This window comes from Chionomys nivalis, chromosome 8 (assembly GCF_950005125.1).
Source record: "Chionomys nivalis chromosome 8, mChiNiv1.1, whole genome shotgun sequence".
In the NCBI taxonomy this organism is placed as follows: domain Eukaryota; kingdom Metazoa; phylum Chordata; class Mammalia; order Rodentia; family Cricetidae; genus Chionomys; species Chionomys nivalis.
The window spans coordinates 54739303-54758414 of record NC_080093.1 but is presented as its reverse complement, the minus strand read 5'-3'; positions in this window follow the sequence as shown (position 1 = coordinate 54758414).

The window sequence follows — 19112 nt, the reverse complement described above, 5'->3', positions numbered from 1 at the left end:
TGCCAATGTGGCATCTTGCCCATGTCTCTGGGTGTCTGTCTGCTGGACTTGGAATCCATGCTCTGCAACATGGCTCTGCTGTGGGCTCTGGGTTCTGAGCAGAGCTTGGGGCCCCCTGAAATGGAGTCAGTGTTCAGCCCCACCCTGCTGGAGTGCAGAGCTGGAGGGTGGGGGATGGAGAGCATGCTGATGGAGCCTGAAGGCCAGCAAAAGCACCCTTCAAGTGTTGATTTAGAGGATGGGGAAGGTCAGGAAGTGGGCAGGACAACTGTATTTTCCTTAGAGAAATAATTCATGGGGCCCCGGGCACAGAGGACCCTCACTGTTGGGGGAGGAGGAATCCCATCTTTCACACTGCATGCACAAGGAACTTTTTGCAATCTCCACAGGGGCACAGGCAGCCCTGGGGGCCAAGGTCACTCTTCATCATGTCCTGCTGGCTGCCACAGTCCCCCCACCAGTCTTGCCCCAGTCACACACACACACACACCAACCCCCACTATGGTCCTTACAGGCTCAGGCTACAGCCCACTCTCCTAGCCAGGGGAGGAGACAGGGCCTCCAGTTGCTGGTCCCTGCTTCCCCCATGCCCAGGAGGCTCCCCAGGTAGGGCAGTTGGGGTGTCCTGGGGTGCAGTAGTCACTCCAGTACAGAGCCAAGTCATCTAGGGTAAGGCGTCCCAGGAGGACACGTGACCTGGGGCATGGAGACAGGGTCACCTATCTCCTTGTTGCCAGACCCCTTTGCCATCTCTACTTAGTTCACATAAGCCCACTAATTCTAGAGGAATTGCATAAGGACAGAGCCCTTCTGTACTCCTGTAACTCACAGCCTCAGCCCCAAAGGGTATGCTCATGACAGGGTGACAAAAGACCACTATAGCAGGCTGTGTGCAAGTGTGCAGGCACATATACACGCACACCTCATGAACCACAGAGAAGTCACTTTTGGTTCCAGTCTGATCGAGCTTGAGATGGCCTGCCCCAGTCACTCAAGGAGTCCTGAAGCCTCTGTGTCTCCTTCTGTTCTCCGGCTGCCTTGTTGGCCCCTCAACCTATGAGGCTCATCTTCCCCGAGTGCTTCTTGTCTGGCTAATCAGAGCTGGCAGAAAAGCCCAGCCTCGCTTACCACACCATGGATGTTGCCTGAGGAGAGAAGTCCACAGGCTGTGACTTGGGGTGGGGTGTTCTAGAAGTCAGGAAAAGGGCCCTATCTGAGGCTGCCTACAACCCCAGGCGCACACTGTTCTCTGAGAGGAGCAGGCTGGGTGTCCCCTCTCCAGCCCCTAGTCCCTTCTCCCCAGCTGAAGCATCAGGAGGGGAGGACCAGCCAGTGCTTTTAGCAGGTTCATCAGTGTCCCTGGGTAAGATCTCCAAGGACTGACTTCCCTGTGACTCAGTGTCCCTTTCTCCTAAATAACCCCTCCATGAAAGTACCCCTCCCTTGTGATTCTTTTTTTTTTCTTTCAAGACAGCATTTCTCTGTAGCTTTGGTGCCTTTCCTGGAACTAGTTCTTGTAGAACAGGCTGGCCTGGCCTTGAACTCACAGAGATCCACCTACCTCTGCCTCCCGAGTGCTGGGATTAAAGGTGTGCGCCACCACCACTTGGCCCTCATGATTCTAAATTACTTCACCTGAATGCGAGGGCAGGAGAGAGGGACCGCAGAGACCACTAAGAACCCCAGAAAGTACTGAGAGTGGGTGCAGGAGGTTGGAGCTCACAGGTCTGGTGAGAGGCTGATCCCTCATGTTGTTACCCTGGGCTGGAGAGAGCTGGCCTTGGGACATTCATGTCTGCCTTTTATTTTAAATTATATTGATTGAACTGGAGAAATGGCTCAGCCTTTAAGAGCACACACTGCTCTTGTAGAGGACCTGGGTTTGGTTCCCAGCACCCAGATCAGGCTGTTCACAACAACAGTCAACTCCAGCTCCAGGGGGATCCAGTACCTTTGAGCTATGCAGGGGTTCACTTGTGTCCATCACACAGATGAACACATAGACACAAATTAAAACTCTTTCAAATAAAGTAAAATTACATTTACTTATTTATTTTGCATGACTGGGTGTGGAGATCGGAGGACAAGTTTCAGGAGTTCATTTTCTACTTCCAGGGAATAGAACTGAGCTCATCAGACTTGTTGGCAGGTGGCTTTACCTGCTGAACATTGTCCCCAGCCCCATCATTTCTGGCTTTGAAGCAGCTTTACAGAGAGAGGTATACTTCCCCCTGCACAGAGTGCACGTCCGTCGGTGTGCGATTCAGTGGCTTTGAGTGTGTTGCCAGAGTTATGTACATCTTCACAAACTCTCGCCCCTTAGCTGTGCCCCCCTCAGTTACTGGCACCCACAATTTACCTTCTCCCATCCCCGTGGATATGGTAATTCCAGGAACATCACATGAGTGGTAATACAGAGGACCTGTCTTTCCTATGGCTGGTTCCTATCTTTAAACAGTACCTTTAAGGTCCATCCATAGTGTAGCAGAGGGCAGGGTTTTCTTCCTTTTCAGGGCCGTGTGATAGTCTGTGGTATGGGTGGACTACATTTTGTTTATGGCCTAGTGGGCTCACAAGCTGTTTCAGCCATCTGGCCCTTGTGGCTGATGTCGCTCTTCACATTTGTATGTGGACATATGTCTTTGCTTCTCCCTAGGGGACTGATAGACCTTGATAGACCATGGCTAAGGATGCTGGCTGCTCTGTGAATATGGTCCCTTCCCTGATACCCACCCTTGTCTCCAGGCTTGTGCTCACTGTCCCAGATGCCGCTCCAATCTTGAGCCTCTTCAGGCAATACGCTCAGCTTCGAGCCTCAGGAGATAGCAGATTTCTGTACAAGGTTCAAGAAGCAGCTGATGGGCACATGAGTCTCTCTGCGGCAGCCATCTGTAACGTATTAGTCTCCTGGGCCTGGGGAGATGCGTCAGTGGGAATAAAGTACTTGCTGCGCAAGCATGAGGGTCTGAGTTGACTCTCTGGGACCACCATAAAAAGCTAGGCATGGTAGGACTTGCTTGTATTCCTAGTGCTGAGGAAGTAGGGTACCTGGGGCTCTGCTGGCCTGCCCAGCTAAATTAATGAGACCCCCCCCACACAAAAAAAGCTGATCTCTCTCCACACACATACACAGACAAAGAATTGTTCTGTACTTTGCTGCTACCCATCCCAGTTTTCAGGACTTCTGACTTAGCCTGTACTGCTTTCTTTGCTGGGGGGTGGGTATAGTTTGCCCCTCACACTTTCTGCCCCTGCTCCTCTCTCAGGCAAAGAGTTTCCAGAGACAAAGGGAGAAGGCCTCCCCAGGGACCTTACTTGACTCCCACGAGCTCAGCCTTGCAGCGGCGAGGCCACTGAGGGACCCACAGACCCCCATTTCACCTGAACCTTGGAGGAGCACCACCTCCAGTCCTGCCCATGAGGAACCTGCTTAGCATCTGCACTGGTCACCCCTGTCTGAGCTACCCCCAGCACCAGTTCCCCAAATGGCTTCATTATTTCTTTGTAAATAAGGTTTTTCTGTTGCTGCCACATCTGGCTTTGATTGGTTCAAGCCTCCGAGGGTGCTGGAGTTCTGCTGTTCCGGCTGATGAGGAAAGCTGTCCTGGTCCCTCACTCCTTCCCCCTCCAGACCAGTCCTTGCCCCGTGCTCTTGTCATACATCTGCATCCTCCTACTTCATTAGGTGGCTCGGAGCGGTGGGCCATCTGCTGAAGTAGAAATCAGCCTCTGTAGGGTTCGGGCCCTGAAGGTTCACCCTGGCCTATACTGTACCCCTCCTCACGCCGCCATGCCCTCAGAAGTGTCCCTACCCTTAGAACCAAGCCACCACACCACCTTCCCTTTCCGAGAGGAATACCATGTTGAAGTGTTCATAGCTTCTACACCCAGTGGTATGAGGTGCCACGTGGGGCTCCTGTCTGCCAGTACTGGAGTTGTGTGTGTTCACCACCGCGACATGTTCTGGAAAGACGAGGGGTCTGGAGTGGAGGCTGCCTCTGTGAGGCTCGAGGCTGGGAAGGTGGTGAGCCTGCTGAATCTAGCTATAACAGAGTGGTCTGGGCCACAGCTTCCCAGCAGGGTCCCTGCATCTTACAGAGCGACGACACAAGTTCCAGGCACTTACCAGCTCTCCTGAGACCAGGCCTGGTTCAGGGCCTCTGAAAGGCAGAATTGGTCCCTCCTTTCTCAGGCTGTATTTAAGGCAGCAGACAGCCTTCCTTCTTATGAGAGAGCCCCCAACCCTGGTCTACTGGCATCTTCGAGCCATGGGGGGGGGGGCAGTGTCTCCAGGGCCCTGTAGAGCAGAGGGCCTGCTCTTAGCCTTTGTGGGTACTAGCACCGATTGTGAAAGTGGAGTGCGCCCAAACACCAGTGGGACAAGTGGCTGTGTGTATGTGTGTGTGTACGTGTAAGCGTGCGTGTGTGCGTGTGGTGGGGGGATGCAATCTGGACAATAGAACAGAAACTGCTGTGTGATGGGAGTCTCTGTATCTGTTTTTCTCTGTTCATGCTTCCATGTGCAAAGCCAGCAGCTCTCCCAGGGTTATATGTGCTTGGATGCCTGGGGCTGTCCATCTTTCCATCCCTCTGCTAACTGCTGGACCTTTGGCTAGCCTTTCAGGGCTGCTCTGAGCTAGTTCAATTCGTCAGTCATTGTATAACACTTATGGAGGTGCTTCTCCACCTTTCTCATGCAGTGATCCTTAAATACAGTTCCTCATGTTGTGCTGACCCCCAATCAGAAAATTAGTTTCCTTGTTCCTTCATAACTATAATTTTGCTACTGAATGGTGTCTCAGTTCCTAAGAGAATCAAAAATGTATGTTTTCCGATGGTTGCAACCCACAGGCTAAGAACTGCTGAGTTAGTAGTAGGTCAAGCCTGCAAACATCGGGGCACACCATTGGGTCCCCAGCACAGATCAGATCTGTAGGAGTTTACCCATTGAACCTAGGAGGTACGGGGGGACAGTGGAAATCTGAAAGATCGCTAGGAGGGGTCTGACTTCTGTCCCTAGAACTCAAAGAATGCCCTAGGGGTAAGACACTTTGGGGTGTTGTTGGGGGCTAGTGGGACAACTTCTCGAACTCAATGGCTCTCTCTTTCCTGCTATAGTCCAGAGCCAGGGCCTCCCAGGCTGGCCTCTAGGAGTGAGAGTATGAGCTTGGCCCTTGCAGTTTTGGGGAACCCCCTCTTTCACTTTCTACCTTCACTTTATGAAGTGTTTGGAATTCCATGGGCCAAACAGCTGGATGCTCCCTACCCCAGTTGTCCCTGGGACCTCAGTGGTGGCTAGGACCTTAAATAATTCTTATAAAAACCATGTCAGCCCCAAACTGTGTGACACCTGATTTGTGGCACTCATAAAACTCCAAGCCTGCTGCCAGAAAGGGGGAGGGTTGAGACCAGCGCACAGAGGCCTCATTGCCTGCCAGTGTGTGTGTAAGTGTGTTCACAAGTGACTGAGGGATGCCCTGGGGGGAGGATCACCTCAAACAGTAAGACCCTTCAGCTCAGGTCTCCCTCTGTGTTTACCACCCCCATCAGGGACAGCTGGTCCTGCTCAGTCCCCATGAGTCCCAAAGGCTGACTTTGTCCAGCCTGGGGTGGCTCACTACTTCATGAGGCACAGCCGTGGTCAGAGGAAATCAAGATGGCTGCAAAGATCAAAGGAGCCCACCAGAATGACAATCTGCCTAGGAAGCGGCATGATGAAGAGGGAAGCTTCTGCCTGATGGATGAACAGTCTTGGGAAATGGACAAGGGGCTGCCGATCCAGCAGTTACTCTGAATCAGCTCCAAGAGAAAACAAGGGGCTGGACTGTAGGAATCTGGGGATTGGGCCTCTAGCCCCCAAGCTCCAAGGGAGCGTTCTGTTCAAGTAAGTGAAGAGCCCTCAGACCTGGGCTACAGCATATGTGTTCGTGAAAATTCCCAGCAAGCCCAAAATGATGAGAAGTAAAGAGGATCCAACCTCAGGCACAGAGATGCCCAGGTGACTCTGGGGACAAGCTACCCTCACAGACCATCCCCCTGAACTCAAAGGGAACATCCTCCCCCACAAGGGAACAAGAGCCCTTAGTGTCCACCCCAGGTGGCAGCCAGGCTGGTCCCAGGCCGGTCAGGTCATCGGGTCTGGATAATAAGCCTTGTGCAGGCTGCAGGCAGGATGAGAGGCTCCTGGGTAGGGGGTGTCGTTAAAGCCCCAGATCAAAGGGCCTGGAAACAGCTCATTAGGAAAGCCGGCCAGGTGGCAGGCACAGACAGGGTCTGCTGTTTCTGCGCTTTGCCTTTGCTGGATGAGAAAGCCCGAGCCCTCCCCCATCTCCCCACTGGACCATTCCCTAGGGCCACAGATTACCTCCTGGAGTTTTGAGGAGTTCAGGGTGGCCCTCTGGGCTCCTATTTTACCACCCCTCAGCTGTCCTCTCTCAGTTTCTGAGGATACGTGGGGAACCTGACCTAAAGGCCCTTATGAAAGTTTATGGAACACCCTAGGTGACCACAAGGGTGGGAATGACACCCCTTCTACTCCCCCACCCCTGACCTTGCTTCTAGGGTCTAGCAGACAGCAGTCACAAACTGAGCATTTGACACAACTGTGAACCCCACACTTAGGAAGTTCAAGTCCAGCCTGGGCTACATAGTGAGACAGCCATCTCAAAAAACTAAAGAAAGCAAGACAGTCAAGAGTCAAAATCTAGGCAGGGAGCCCTCATTGCTTCAGGGAACATTTGAGCTGTTGGGGGTCAAGAGTAGACAAGGTTGCTTCTAGGAGGGAAACATGACCTAAGTCAGGGTTCAGTTACCCCTCTAAGCCGCTGGCCTTGGAACTGTGAGGTCCTTATTTGTATAAAATGTGTCACAGCCAGGCAGTGATGGTGCATGTCATTAATCCCAATCAGAGGCAGGCGGATCTCTGTGAGTTTGAGGCCAGCCTGATCTACAAAGTGAGTTCCAGGACAGCCAGGACTACTGTTATATAGAGAAACCTTGTCTTGGAAATGACCCCCCAACAATAAAAAAAAGAAGTGTCATTAAGGCCAGATGTGGTGAGGTAGGCCAGTAATCCCAGCACCTAGTAGATGGATGTGAGGATCAAGAGTTCGAGGCCGGCCTCATCTTCATAGTGATTTCAAAGCCAGCTTTAAATACATGAGATCCTGTCTTAAAACAATGAACAGCAGTAATTACAAAAGAGCATCTTATAAGCTGAACATGTGGCTCAGTTAGTAGATCACTTGCCTGACATATAACAGGCCCTGGGTTCAATCCCTGGTTTTGTTGGAACCAAAATAAAACAAAACATGTGGTGTTATAATGCCAGTCACATGAGGCCCTGGCTGGCAGAACAATAATAGGGTGATCTTTTCCCAGGATTCCCTGGGATTAGGTTAGGGGATTCCCATTCCCCTAATGCCTAGCCCCTGTCTTCTGTCCCAGTGAATCCAGGAGTTAGGCAAAGCCTCAATGCCTCCCTGTCTAGCCTGGTCCCTGTCCCTTCCTCCCAGTGGCCACGGTGTGGCAGAATGTGGCCAGGCATGGGGCACCTCATGGACAAACTGCTCCTCAGAGCTGGCACGGCTCCTGCTGGCATGGAAAGGGAGCCTCCCTTTGTGCCGGCCCAGACCCCGACCACGAGGTGGCGTGGCCAGCCTGCCCAGTCACCAAGACCAGCTGTCATGCCAGTTGGAGTGATTCTATTTCCAGGATGGCCACGGCTTTAGAAGAGCCGTAAAATCCAATCCCTAAGACCTATCAGACCCCGGTACATCCTGCTCCCTGAAGGAGGCTCCCAGGTCTTAAGGCATTCCATAACACTATGCCCAGCCCCAAAAACAATCTCTCACTGGGCTGGAAGTAACCGAAAGGGCCCTGTGTCGAAGTGACATCACTGTTGTGAAGCTAGCAGAGACTCTGTGGAGGTCTTAGGGTCCTGCTGGGTCTCTTGTGTGGCTGTGGGGCTTCAACCGGATGTTCTCCACACTGCTGTCACTTGACTCTCTCGTAAAAGGTGTCTTCTTCCTCAGCCTCCAGAGTTCCTATTGTTGGGACACACATACCCACATACCCTGACTGCAGAACTCTGACTTTCCCTATGCCCCAACTCAGCTGAGTGGCCTTAAGTGAGTGGTTTATGCACATGACAGGGGAAGGAGCAACTGGCCTGGCTCTAGGGGTCTGGGGGACAACTGGGGCTCATGCTAGCTAAGGTGCAGTTGTGAATGAATGTGCCACTGGAAACTGTGCCCAAAGATTGGGCCCACTTGTCCCAGAGACCAGAAACAGACAACCCATTGGGCACTCTTGGATTTGAGGGGTCATTCAGATACTGGGGTATCCTGGTGTGTGAACATTCAGGGTTTTTCTCTGTGTCTTTGGGTTGAGGTAGCCTACATTCTGGAAGCGGCCTCCTAAAAATAAATCCCAGGCTCCAGGTTCTGCAGGCCCTCTGGGGTTAGGAGCAGCTGTTCTCCCCATTTTGGCCTGTCTTCACCTCCCAGAACATCCCCGGACTGCTGGGCCCTGGGCCTCACCCGAGCTAAATCCTCCTTGGCCCCTCGACCGGTACATAACGGGAAAAGTATGTGTTCCGAGCCTCCTTTGGGGTTTGAGGAGGACATGGCCACTTGTGCTGGGATAAAAGGAGCCAACAGCTGCCCAAGGAGGGTAATGAAGGATGCCAGGAATGTCCTTTATCCGAAAATATCGGATGGCCCCTGAGATGGCGGGAAGCCCTCCCCAGCCGTTCTCTGCTGACATAGAAGTGTCTCTTGGAGTGTTCCCAGTTGCTCCTGTCTGTCAATATGGCCCCAGTCAGAATGGTGCTTCCTATTGCCAGATCTTGGGAGGTTTCAGGGACTGTTTTTTGGGACCCCATGCCATAAAACCTTCAGAGGCCTCCCGAAATGAATGAGAGGGGCCACCTAGCTCCCCAGGTCTGCTGTCTCACACATAACCTGGATAGGAAACAGGGCAATGCGCCTTACATGTTCCTGCTTCTTCACAAGCTCTTCTCCACACCCTAGGGTCCCTACCCACTGACTACAATGAACAACCGTGGGGCCTAAAGACAGGGATGACCCCAGGATGTAGAGAAACATTGTAGAAAGGGGTGCCAGATACAAACGCTTTCTTTGTAGAGTTGTGGAGATATAGTGCAAAGGTCAGGGTGCTTCCATTTGGGAAACTGGACCTGCGAGTTAAGTGGCCTGAGGCTCCAAGAGGGACAGGGTGACCAGGTGGGGACATGGGGCTTAAGAGTTGGCGCCAGTCTGTTGGACTTAGTCTGGCATACTGAGCCGCGTGCTTGCCTATGGAGCTCATGGAATATTCTTGGTGGGTTTGGAAGGGTTGGGGCAGGGTACAGGGCACCTGATGTTGGCGCTGGGCCCCCAGCACCATTCGGTCATTTCTGAGATATGATTCCTTCTTGGGCCTCTGTATCATTGTCCTGGCAACACTGGGAGGGACAGGCAAACAGTAGCCTCAGGCCTGCAATTACTTCTTGGTGGGATGGGTGACAAGAGAGACAATTAGAAGAATTAGAAGTGTATACTGGCTTTGTGCAAGTCCTGCTTGGTCATGGATGCCCTGCCTTTTCCTGCCTAACCCACCCAAGTTAGTATTGCCATGTAGAGTTATGGGGGAGTCAGTGTGGGACTTGGGTGAGTGTGGCCTTGTCCCCAAGGTAGAGGTCTGGGTTCCCAAAATCTTAGGATCATATAGAGAGCTATGTGGTATCTCTCCCCACCCCAAGATTTTTGGGTTTTGTTGTTTGTTTCATTTTTTGGACAGGCTTGAACTTGTTCTGTAGCCGAGGACAACCTTGAACATCACATTCTCTTGCCTCCAGTTCAGAAATTACAGGCATGTGCCACCATGTCCAGTTTCTGCAATGCAGGAGATCAAACTTACGGTTTCATATATACTAGGCAACCATTCTACCTGCAGAGCTGTATCCCCAGCCCCTACCCACTGAATTCTGGAGGATCTGGGATCTTTAATTCAAAAGACAGCACCTCCGGCCCCATAGGTCTCTGTGTCCTGGTTCTTTCTGTTAAACATAGGATTCCCCCTTGTTGGGGTAGCTGAGTCTCAATCAAGAGTGCGCAGCAGGGTCTCTAGAGGAGCTGGTCCTGAGCCTTGGGCCACCTGAAGGGGGCAGTAAAGGCGCAGGCATGCCCAGCTGGGCTTACTGCTTGGGGGGCCTCCTGCCCCCAAGCCAGGCCAGTTGGTTCCACATGGCGCCTTCCTCCGCCCCCACCCATGGAATGCCGCTGCAGAACTGCAGGTCTGGCGCAAACACACCCAGGGCCCCGCCAGGGCAGCCCACCCCCACCCCATACCTTCCTGGCAGGGAGGTCTCAGGCTCTGTGCTCTGCTAGCCTGTTTTCTGATATGTTTTTTCTGGGTGGGGAACAACCTAGACGAGTTGGGTCTGCTCACAGGAGATAGGGAGCTGAGGCAAGAGCCAGGAGTTTTAGGTTCTTTGTCTTTGGAGGCTCATGCCTAGGGACGAGACAGTTCTTGATCTCCAACGTCTACATCCAAGCCGTGGTGGCTCTGAGGGTTGTGTGTACCCCGGGCCATGTGGTGGGTAGGGGCAGTGGGAGTATGGTGTCCCCAAGTCTTTACCAATGGTGGCGCTGCTGACCAGGAGGCAACAGGACATTGGCATGAGAGGTCATACACTCTGCTGGCCTAGCTGCCCTTTGCAGCTTAGCTGTTCCCAACCTGAGCCTTCCAGGACCCCAAATTAGTCTCTGAGGCTGCTGGTCAAGAGGCCATGGCGTCACTGCGAAACCTGAGCTTCCTGGGGCAGAGGGGTCCTGTCCAAAGAAGGGAAGACTGTGTCCACAGAAGACCAATAGCCTTCTAGAAGGCTCAAGTGTCCCTTTTGTGGATGTGCCCCCAAGGCAGCCTTCTTGCTGTTGCCTCCCCCTCTCCCCACTCCCAACCCTGCAGCCTGTGCCTCACAGCCTCAGGCCCTGCCTCCCAGACTGCTTTCTGTGTTCCAAGGATCGGGTTCCCTCCTGGCCGTGTCTTATCTCTGGAAAAGCGATTACAGGGTTTCTACATTAAATTTTCAGCGTGAAGCTTTTTTGTATGAAGTTTGAAGTGTTTTTTTTTTTTTTTTTTTTTTTTTTCAAATAACACCTGGAGAGGAAGCACACAAAAGAAGAATGTTGGCTCACAAACTCTGGGTTGGGGGTGGCCGTCCTGCAACCCTGCCTCACTCAGCCCTTAGTGTCCCCTGCCATGAGTTATTATAAGTTAACCCTGTCATGGCCTTCATTCTGCCCCAAACTCTTATCTGCCTACAAGTGGGTACCACAGCCTACAGAATCATGGGCGCTGGACCCCTCAATCATGCACCCGTTCACTGGCCTTTTGCTTGGTGTGCAGTCTCCAGGCCTCCTGGTTCACCTTTGCTTAAAGCTGGGCATGCCTGCTTCGGACTTCTCTGGGCCTGAGTTACCCCCGTCTGCAAAGCATAGTAATGGCTGGGGCCTGCTGTTTTCCTCTCTTGGTAATTGAAGGGGCCACTTGGGAAATCTACTCTCAAGCTTGTCTGTTGGGTCATTTTGATTTGGGGATTTCCAAACATTGCGGCCATGAAAGGTCACCCTGCTGACCCCAGCCTGCCTCATTATGTCACAGCCAGATTGCTGTGGTACCTGATGGAATCCAGAAGGCCTAAGCGGGTGGGAGGGCAGGCAGGCAGGAGGCTGAGGCGTGGGGGCAGGGCACTCTTTGGGCTGTGCACTGGGTCCAGCTCACCCCAGTTCTGAGCAAAGCTGCCTCCCAGTCTCCCTATTTTCAGAAACCTCTCAGCCTTGGCACCTCAAGTCTGGGCTGTGTGGGTCCTGACAAGTTTGCCCCTGGACGTCAGGCACCTACCTGCCTCTTGTCCTGACTTTTAGGCCCTTGGAAGGGCCTTGCCCCATCCAGTCTCTCACATCTGTCCTTACCTTCTTCCCCACTTCTATTGGATGAGTAGCTAGCTGCCTTTGGCCAAGTTCATAGGCCCCTAGTCCTCCTGCAAGCACCTTGACAACTTCCCAGCTCCTTAAAGCCCCCATGGGCCCCTTGGCAGCCCCTACATAGGACTGTAGGGATTTACCCACCCAGCCAAGTGAACAACACTTCAAGACACCCAGTCCCTTGCTCAGCTTGTCTGTTGTTTTCAGCAATTTGATGAGCACCTGGAGGGTCCCCTTCTGTTCCACATTATAATTTCCTTGGGGGGGAATTACTGAAATCAGGTCCTAGCTCCTCCTCCCCCACCACCAGCAGCACCCTCCCCACCAGGAGAGAGGTGCAGCCTTGGGGAAAAGATATCTCTAAATTAGCAGAACTATGATTCCCTCTGGCCTCCCTCCTCTCCGGGTGACTCCCTTTCTCTGAGTGTCTAAAACACATCCATGCCCAATCTGGCTGTCCCCTAACCCATGACTCCCAGGCAATGGCCATCTGTACTTCTGAGCCCCAGAGGATGATACCTATGGCCAGAAAAGGCCGCTAAGAGCACAAGCACGGCTTTCCCGTCTGCCTGTAACCTGCCAGCTCTCAGTGCTTCAGCTACCCCATAGTCCCCTTCCCTTCCACACTGGGGTGAGTTGCATTGCCTAGTCCCACCCTTGTTCTCCTGGAAGGAGCTAGTTGGCCCTGAAATCCAGCTTTCTTCCAAGAGTGAGGATTGAAGGGCATTCTAGGGTATTACAGGGGCTGGAGTGTAAGGTGGAGGATTTGTCCTGTCAGTTCCTAAGAGATGTGTTCTTCAAGGCCTTGGAAGCTAAAGTGTGAAAAGTAGTTAAGTAATCAGGCTGGAGGCATGGGAGAGGAGGGTAGATATTTCACCTCCTCCCCCAGTGACAGTCAGTGGCCCTGCTGAGCATCCAGGCCTTGCCCGTCCCCAGGTGCCCTGGAAATGGGAGACGGCTCAACAGTGCCCGAGGCCAGGCACCGAGCATTGAGCTCCTTCCTGTCCCTTGGTGCCTGGCTTGGCCCATGGAGCTTAGCTGGTCAGCACTGTGCACAAACCTCATGTGTAGCAGTCATAGGTTGGCCAGTGAGGCACAGCGCTTCTTCAGAGGCAGAGTTGGCCAAGGCCAGCAACTGCCCAGGCCACTGTGTGCCAGACTCAACCATGTTTGTCCGTGCTTCCTCCTCACCTTCGCAGCATCCGGCCTCCCCTCTGCGCTTTGAGACTCCTTCACCTTCTCCTCTGGCTCTCCCTGACCCTCTTACCCACACAACCCTCCCGAAGGCCAGTGAAGGGCTAGATGGCTGGAGCACCGGCTATCCAGGAACAGCTTGTTTACTCTCTCTTCCAGCAGGGGCAGGCACGCCAAAGGAGAAGGGCACCCTAGATATGGTAGCCCCGACCCCAGAGGTGGGATCTGGAGCCTGGCCGCAGCACCTCTTGGGATGGGAGTCTCTTGTTCAAGTAAGACCTTGATAGTCTGGTGTGGTGTTTGGGTTGATTCTAGACCCCAAATCCATCTCGCTTGCTGCATTAAAGAGTGTCCATGGCCAGCTGCAAGCCCAAAGTTCAGTACTATTGCAGGTCTTTGGGGTACAGTGGGACTCTGTGCCATGCTATAGAAAGAGCAATGGTGTTAGTTGTCTGACCCTGCAACACAGTGGCTTTCAAGGTGAAGCAATGCCTACCCGTTCCCAGTAATCAGCACAGGGTGGCGCATGGTTATCCCTCTGCTCACAGTGAGCCCAGCACCAGGGAACCCATGTACTAGCCCTGCCCAGCTCCAAGGCAAGATCTTTCCCAGCTCTCTTGAGCTCCTGTGGCCCTGGATGAAGCCCTTTCATAAGCTTTTCACATGGCAAAGCACCCTTTTCCCTTCCTCTGAGTCCATCCCCTCAAAAAAGGCTCCAAGCCATTATATCTTGACCCAGAGTCTCCTGGACCATCATCTTCCTTCTGACCCTCCTGCTATCATATAAGGAGGGACTAAGAGGAAAGGGGAAATTCCAGGAAGAAGAGAAGGAGGGGCTGTTGCATTGATGGGGCCAGGGCCGGCCTAGCAGGTGAGAGTACTTGGGGAAGGCAGGAGCCAAGTGAACATTTCAGAGGAGGGTTTTGGGAAGAGTGAAAGGAGAAACAGATTAAGGGAAATAAGTAGGCTGCTGAGTGTGGTGGTAGCTTTAGGGGAGGGTGACATTCTGATAGAAGGACGGAAGGACAGATCAGCAAGAAGCAGAGAATTCCCGTCAGAGCCACCATCAAGATGGGCACCATTTTTTTCCTCTTTTTTTTTTTTTTTCTGACCATGTGTTCTTCAGGGCTAGAGGTAGTGGGCACCTTCAGCCAGCCTGGGACCTAGAATGCTGAACAGTCAGTAGCCAGAGTGCCCACGCACAAGGCTAACAAGTTCAGGAAGAAAAGGTAGTTCTGTGTCTTGTGGGGAGGTGGGGTGATAGAAGGGAATCCGTGTGCTGGTTTGGGGTAAGGTGGGATAGATGGATCCGAGCTGGGGGCTCTGGGACCCACTTTCCTCTCCTAGAAATTCCACCTAAGAAGCTTAGGGAGAGGAGAGGGAAAAGGGTTCCCAAGGTAGTAGACACCGGGAGGTTTGTTTCCTGAACTGGCTAAACTCTAGGGATTGAGACATGGAAGAGTCCTGTTTGGATGAAGAAGGCCTTTTCTCAAGAGACTTGATCAAGATGAGGTATGAAGAGGATCTAGGAACCTAGACTGGTCCCTCTTCCCTGCCATAATCTGGGAGGTACCTTGCACACAAGGTAGTCCCAGTACTCCCTCAGGTGATGAGACCCCATCTTGTCCCCCTGGCTGGTCCCATATCCCATAGCTCTCTCTGCTCTCTGGACATTGGTTCTGATGTGGACGGAGGTACCAGCTCACCCGTCTCTGCTCAACTCTGCTGGGTTGGGCTGAAGAGTGAAGAAAGCACCAAAAAAGGAAAAAAAGTGGGGGGGGCTGTTGGTTAAAGGGTTAAGGGCCTGTTGGTTATCTCAAGACCTAAAAGGGGAAGGGGAGGAAGGCTAAAGACAGGGAACAAAGATCAGATTCCTGACTTCCATCCCCTTGAGTCTTCCAGTCTCTGGACTAATTATTTGTTTAGGTCAAAGCTCCCAGCCTGCTGGGCTCAAGGGGCCAGGGGATTAGGGTGAGGGGCACAAGGCTCTTTCCGGATGAGATCTGCTTATCCCAAGGCCAATTGGCCTTCAGAGCAGAACAGTGAGGGCGGCTAACTTGTTCAGGGTACAAGCAGGCTTATCTGCTCAGAGGGGTACCCTTCTGAGACTGGGGGCTAGGAGCGGTCACTCTGTTCTGTATCTCTAGGCAAGTCAGGAGGAAAGGAAGAGATGGAATTAGATGGGGCTGAGGATGCATCCTGATATGGAAGGAACCCCTAGGGCCAGGACAAGATCCTTCAGACCCAGATATGCTGGGGGCTGGTGGGGAGGGTACCGCCTCTGTAGGAGAGGTTGCTGGTACCCACAGCCGACAGAGCTAGATGCTGGTAACTGGCTCCTGTGTGGTCATCACAAGGAGGCAATGGTCTCCTACAGGATGCTCAGCCTTGATTGGCCCCTAGGCGAGTTCTCAAGTCCTCAGAGACCCCCATTGGGCCCCTACCTGGCCCTCCAGTGCTAGGGCCAGACTCCAAGATTCATTGAGGGCTTACTGTCATCAGCTCCCAGAGATCCATCCTGAACATCTTGATACTGACCTGTCCTGAGCTGGTCAGCCAAGATGTGATAGTGGCCGTGCTGGGCTGTGGACTGTAGTAGTCTTCGGCTTTGGTGCTGCGAGTTGAGAGAGGAGGGCTGGTTCTGAGAGATAAATGTCCTTCGGCTTGGCCTTCATGTTCTTCTAGTCATGACATGGCTTTATGCTGATCCCCATCCCTGCTCCATCCTTGATCATCTCTCTAAGACCTGGGGACCCACAGTGGCTGCTCCCCCACAGTGGCTGGCTGGGAAAAAGCCCACGGTTCAGGGCACACAGCAGGGCAGCCTGGGATTGGTCACTGCGTGAATGTCCCCGGACGGATGCCCGAATGCCCTTGGGCAGCCTTCCCCTCGGACAGTCTGTCCAGGCTGGGGAAACCCTAAGCCAAAGGGATTAAGAAGAAGGGACACAATTGACTCTCCCTTGGCTGTGCTAATTTGTGCTTCATTTAGTGTATATTCACCCAGTGGGTCAAAACATGAAGGTGATGATGCCAGCGGTCCGCCAGTATCCGCTTGCTCAGGTCAGCCTCCCACAGATGCCCAGCTCCGCCCTGCCCCACCCTGCCCTACCCATTGCTTTCTTCCTTGCTTTCCCTCCAGCAGCCCCTTGCAGATTCCTGTGGCTGCACAGGAGGGGACAGAGAGCCTGGTCCCAGATTCTGCGTACATGGAGGTATACAGGGACTCTTAATATGGATGTCCAAGATAGTCTCAAAAGAATAGCAGGCTTGAGTCAAGATCCAAGGGTTCTGCTTAACTATCTAACCCAGATTCTGAATGCTGATAGATGTCCCCTTTCCCACCCTCCTGATAGCCACTGCTTGATCAACGTGGAAGCTTTGACTGGGAACTGGTCTGAGGAGCCAAGCTCACCCTTCCTACAGGGAAAGCAAGTTTCTCTCTTGTAGACTGAGGTTGTCCTTGGATGCTGGTGGGGTATCTTGGGGATATACCCTGAGTCAGAGAACTGAGAGAAGAACTAGGGTCTTGGGTTTCATGTTGTACCACCCCTTTGCTGGCCCCCTTATACCATTTGAGCTCCATCATTGGTTAGAGACCTCCTGGAAGGCATCCTTCTGCTTGTGGACAGGGGTTCAGCAGGGATAAGGGGGGGTCTTTCTTATGTGGCCCTGTGCAGAAAATGCTCTACACACTTTCCTACCTGTCAGTAACAGGGTGATGATGGTAGCCTTGTTCTTAAACATCCCAGGTCACCTTTGGAAAGGACAGGGGAACCTTAAGTGACAGGGAAGGAACAGAGCCTCACTTCTGTCCTACCTCAGCTCCAAACTTCTTTTGTCTTGCTCAGCCCCTGCCCAGCAAAGTCCTTCAGTCTATTTCTTCTGGGGCCAAGCCCTCCATAGATTTCTTTCTGGGTTCAGCACTCCATCATGGCAGAAGGCCCCAGTGTGCTGGCTGAAGTATGGGGGTGGGGCAGCTTTCTCTCTCTCCTCAAACTCAGACTGGACCACTTAAGAATAATGAGGTCCAGGTGGCCCCACGTGAGTCTCGATCCTTGCTGGCTGCGGGGCCAAACCTCCACCCCTCCACCTCCCGCCAGGAGCAGCTAATGACAACCAGAGTTGGGAAGGTGTGAGTCTTCAGCTGTCAGGGTTGTGCAGGAACCCTGGCCGGCAGGTGGGATCCAGGGCAGGCCTGGGTCAAGTTGCAGGGCCTCCTCTGTGTTCAATCTCCAGGACATAGCCCTAGGTTCTGCTGGGCCTGGGCCCCTTCTGCCTGCCTCTCTGCCTGGAGGTAAACTGACATCCAGTTCCTTCACCACGCAGGGCCACCTTTGTATCCACTCTGCACTTAGGAGTGCAAATAAGCTGAGAGGCCTTGGAGCAACCAGGGAAGGAAGCTAAAGCAGCCGGATACTGCCCAGTACTGGGCGCATGCTTACTACCACTAAGCTGTGTGCTTGCATGGCCTAGTCGGCTATATATCATACCACAATAAAACAAAAGGCCTACAGTGCACTATGAAGGAGTGAGTTCACCAAGACCAAGAGTCCTCTCTCTGTCCCTGCCTGGGAGAAGCTGGGCCTCTAGGTGTTCTGGTAGTCCCTCACCTTCTTGCAGAAGACATGATCTCTCTGCTTTCACCTTTGTACCCTAGCTTCCGGTTTCCTGAGTAAAGGAAGCTATCCTGCTCTAGATAGGCCAGCAGTGGACATCTTGGCAAGATGTGGAAATGTGTGGTGTATAAAGGCTACGTGCCCCTTGAGCATATGGGCCCAATGTCTCTAGTATGTTTGGCCCTGTTAAAGATCCTCTCTTGGAGTGTGGGGGGACATCAGTTCTTCCTGAGGGAAAGCCCAGGCAGGGCAGAGACACTGCAGAATCTCATTTAGAATTCAAAACCATAGGGAAAAGGCCCATAGGGAGAGAGGGTAGTTAGTTTAGTGAGTGATCTGAAGGCCCAGTGGTCCCAGTTCAAGAAGACCTTTCGGCTACATTACTTGAGGGGTTCCACTGTGGCACGCAGAGGAAATTTTCTGCTTTCTCTCATGAAATGAAGTGGATAAAGAGGAAAGCAAAGATGGACACCTTTGACGGGATGTCAGGGCCTCGGGCAGGAAGGGCCAGGGTGGGGGTTCGATCTGGCTGCAGTGAGCGGGGGGGCAAAGGGCAGACAGCAGGCGTGGGGGGCAGCTAGGGATCAAGGCCGGGCCGGTGGTGGGAAGAACAAAGGCTGAGACCGCTAGAATACTTGCCGATAATGACATGTGGGGCGGGCGGGAGGGCAGGAGGGCAGCCCAGCCCCTACAGCCCACCAGGCTCTAAGCATTTCTACACCTAGTGATAAGGCACTGGTTACACAGTTACAGGCTGACTGGGAGCGACCCCAGAGACGCCAGCCCGCCCAAGAGAGTCCAGGAAAGGTTGGGGTCCAGGGTCTAGTTGTGCCTACCACTCCCTCTTCCCGTTATCTTCAGTAAACCTCTCTTGTCTCTCCAGGCGGTCACCACGTGGCCCCTCGGCCACTTCTCACAGAGCCCAGAATGTGTCCTCCGCAAGGTCCTCCTGGACACGTGGGCAATGGGGGCTGGGAATCCATCAACCACACAAATGTTCATGCCCACCTGGCTAGGTTACCCACCAGGCCTTTCTTGCCTCAGGGTTGTGGCCTGGCAGCCAGCTGGTATCCAGGTCCCGGAAGGCATTATTCTTGTGCTAAACTCTTCCTGGAGAACATACAGGGTACTTGTATGGTGACTGGGCTGCCCAGAGCCTCTCAGCGGTGGACTGGCCCTGTCGTAATGATGTATTGAGAAAAGCCTGGTCTGGTGGACTGATACCCACACTTAGAGCCAGGTAACTCCAGCACAGGCAGGTGGACATTTTTGGCAGAGCCTGTAGCCTGCAGGACATAAGTGTCCCCAG